This window comes from Apium graveolens, chromosome 11 (genome assembly GCF_009905375.1).
Source record: "Apium graveolens cultivar Ventura chromosome 11, ASM990537v1, whole genome shotgun sequence".
NCBI classification, from domain to species: domain Eukaryota; kingdom Viridiplantae; phylum Streptophyta; class Magnoliopsida; order Apiales; family Apiaceae; genus Apium; species Apium graveolens.
In genome coordinates, this window is record NC_133657.1 from 137,389,454 (window position 1) to 137,393,259 (window position 3,806).

General features: G+C 39.6%; 1 non-coding gene across 1 annotated transcript; it reads right to left on the minus strand.

Moving 5' to 3' along the window:
- Nucleotides 1–1,382: 1,382 nt before the first annotated feature.
- Nucleotides 1,383–1,489, minus strand: LOC141699496 (small nucleolar RNA R71). The gene has a single exon (XR_012565956.1). It is a non-coding gene; the product is annotated as a small nucleolar RNA R71 (small nucleolar RNA).
- Nucleotides 1,490–3,806: the final 2,317 nt, after the last annotated feature.

A 3,806-nucleotide genomic window follows, 5' to 3' on the forward strand; every position in this document is an offset into this window, starting at 1 on the left:
TATTTCGATGCCTTAGTGTGTGGTGATTGTATGATAACCTAGTATTGGTTGTGCTTATTCATCTTATGAGCATCACGAACTTAAAAGATAGCTTGTTAATTCTTAATAAAACGAAAGTGAATTTAAGGGTTTAGAACTTTCCATGCTGGCAGAGGTTCATGTGTATTTGTTATGCATGATTCGTAGGTAATTTTAACCATCTTACTTGCCCTATGTAATCCTGACAGATAACTTGTGCATTAAACCTTTATGTTGTCAAATTCTATAGACATATAGGGTCTCAATATAATTGGTGTCTATTCAGCTTCTATCGATTTTGTGGATGTCTGGTAGTATGGTATTTATACAACGAAAGTTGGTGGTTATCAGTTTCATGTTATCTAATTAGTGTCATCACCATTACATGCTAAGGTTAAGAACGAAAAGACTGTTGAATGAAGTATTTAATGAAGTTAGAATCCCATGTTGTCATATATATTAATTCAACCATTCTTATTCTCTTAGTTATAATTGTTAATTTAATTCTTAGTTATAAAATAATCTCACTCTATTAATCGTCTTAGCATTGAATAATAGCCATATCATTGTTGCATAAGTGCATAAATTACAAATTTAACCTAAACCAGTCACTGTGGAAACGAATCTGATTTATATCTTATACTACTTGCGAACGCGTATACTTGCATGAATTTTAGCGCGTGTTTAGTGACTAACAATTTTTGGCGCCACTTCTGGGGACTCGGTGTTAATTTTTAGTTTATGTGTTTGTCATCAGTGGTCATTAAAGTTCATTGACTCGGACATTATTACTTATCTGTTTCATTGTCTTATTTTAGGTACTCTAGCGAGCATATATGCATACACAATCGCGGTCTCGTAAGAGAACTCTGGATAAAGCTGATGAAGAAGTTGTAGTGGTTCGAAGGGAAGTTTTTGAGGACGAAGAGAAGGTAGAAGAAGAATAGAAAATCGAGGAACCGGCTTTAGTAATGATGGGAGATCAAGCAGAAATTCCTAATGCTTTGATGGACTATTCTCAGCCTAAGATCAATGATATTCAGTCAAGCATCATCAGACCAGCCATTTCGGCTAATTCTTTTGAGATCAAGTCAAGCACGATTCAGATGATACAGAACTCAGTACAGTTTGGGGGTTCTCCTACTGAAGACCCCAACATGCACATCAGGGATTTCATCGAGATCTGCGACACACTCAAGTTCAATGGTGTGACTGGAGATGCTAGTAAGCTGCGACTCTTCCCATTCTCTTTGAGGGATAAAGCAAAGTGCGGGTTACATTCTCTACCACCAGGGTCTATCACCATATGGGAGGATCTGGCTCAAAAGTTTCTCATTAAATTCTTCCCTATGGCGAAGACTGCTGCAATCAGGAATGCTCTTACTCAGTTAGCTCAGAAAACTGATGAATCTATGTGTGAGGCTTGGGATCAATATAAGGAGATACTAAGGAAGTGCCCACACCATGACATGCCTGATTGGATGATTATAAACTATTTTTATAATGGATTGGGTTCTACTTCTAGACCCATGCTTGATGCAGTATCAGGAGGAGCCTTGTGGGCTAAGAGCTACAATGAAGCTTATGAATTGATTGAACTGATGGCTGCTAATGAATACCAGAATCCTTCTTAAAGACTGACTCAGGGAAAAGTAGCAGGAATTCTGGAGTTAGATGTAACAACTGCTATAGCTGCCCAACTTAAGGCTTAGACGATGAAGGTGGACATGTTGGCCAATTATGGAGTTAATCAAATCATTAGTGTTTGTGAGCTTTGTGCTGGTGCCCATGAGACTGATCAATGTGTTATTTCTAGTGAATCAGCTCAGTTCGTGAGCAATTTTCAGCGATCACAACAACCTGTGCCAGCCACTTATCATCCCAACAACCACGATCATCCTAATTTCAGCTAGAGCAACGCTCAGAATGCGATTCAATAGCCTTATCAGCAGTACCCAGCCAAACAGTACAACCCCCTGGTTTTCAGCAACCGTAATATGCACGAAGGCAGCAACTTCAGCTGCAATAATCTAATGAAAAATCTGAATTAGAGGAGTTGAAGTTTATGTGCAAGAGTCAAGTTATTTCTATCAAGACTTTGGAAAATCAAATTGGACAAATTGCCAATGCCTTGCTAAATCGTCAACCTGGTACATTACTAGTGACACTGAAGTGCCAGGAAAGAGGGAAGCTAAGGAGTAGGTAAAGGCAATCACTTTGAGGTCTGGAAAGGTTGTGAATCCCAAATAAACTCAAGTTTCGAACGAAGAAGCTGGGGCTGAAGAAGAAGTAGAGTAGCAGGAAGCAGAAGTGGAACAAAGGAAGACTATTGTTGAGCACACTCCTCCTGAGGGTAATACAGGGGAGAAGTAGATCTATCCTCCACCGCCTTTTCTTAAGCGGCTGCAGAAGAAAAAGCTGGATAAGCAATTTGAGAAGTTTCTGGAGGTGTTCAAGAAACTTCATATCAATATACCTTTCGCTGAGGCTCTTGAGCAGATGCCTAGTTATGCAAGGTTTATGAAAGGTATACTCTCTTGGAAGGTGAAGCTGGATGATTTAGAGACTGTCCCTCTCACGGAGGAATGCAGTGCTCTGCTGCAACAGAAGTTGTCTCCGAAGCTTAAAGATCCAGGAAGCTTCACTATTCCATGCACTATTGGAAAAATGTCTTTTGAGAGATGCTTATGTGACTTGGGAGCTAGCATCAATCTGATGTCTTTATCAATCTTCAAGAAGTTGAATTTGCCTGATCCAAAACCGACTTATATGACTTTATAGTTGGCCAACCGTTCTATTACATATCTGCGAGGTATTATGAAGGAAGTCTTTGTCAAGGTTGATAAACTCATCTTCCCTGCTGATTTCGTAATTCTTGATTTCGAGGAGGATAAGAAGATTCCCATAATTTTGGAAAGAACTTTCTTGGCGACTGGCCGAATCTTGATAGATGTGCAGAAGGGTGAGCTTACAATGCGAGTGCTGGATCAGGATGTAACTTTTAATATGTTCAATGCTTTGAAATTTCCTACATAAAATGAAGAGTGCTTAAAAGTGGAGATGGTCAATTATGTGGTTACTTCAGAACTTGATCAATTGTTAAGGTCTGATGCCTTAGAGAAAGCCTTGTTGGGGAATTCAGACAATGAAGATGATGAAGGTGAAGAACAATTGTAATATTTGAATGCTTCTCCCTGGAATGGAGGAATTGAACAATGCTCCTAAACGCCTCAAGCCATCTATTGAGAAAACTCCCACTCTTGAGCTTAAGCCTTTACCTGAACATCCGAGGAATGTGTTTTTAGGTGATGCAACTACTTTGCCTGTTATTATTGCAGCTGACCTTTCACGTAGGGATGAGGAGAAGATTTTAAGGATTCTAAGAGAGTTTTAATCGGCAATTGGATGGACCATAGCAGATATTAAGGGAATCAGCCCTTTTTATTGTATGCATAAAATTCTACTAGAGGAAGGTAGCAAGCCTGCGGTTGAGTAGGAAAGAAGACTTAATCCAATCTTGAAGGAAGTAGTGAAGAAGGAAATTCTTAAGTGGCTGGATGCAGGGATTATTTATCCCATTTCTAATAGTTCTTGGGTGAGTCTAGTTCAGTGTGTACCGAAGAAAGGAGCTATCACGGTTGTTGTTAATCAGAAGAATGAGCTCATCCCTACTCGAACAGTCACGGAATGGAGAGTTTGTATGGACTACAGGAAGCTGAACAAGGCCACAAGGAAGGATCACTTCCCTCTACCTTTCATTGACCAAATGCTTGACCGATTGGCTGGTC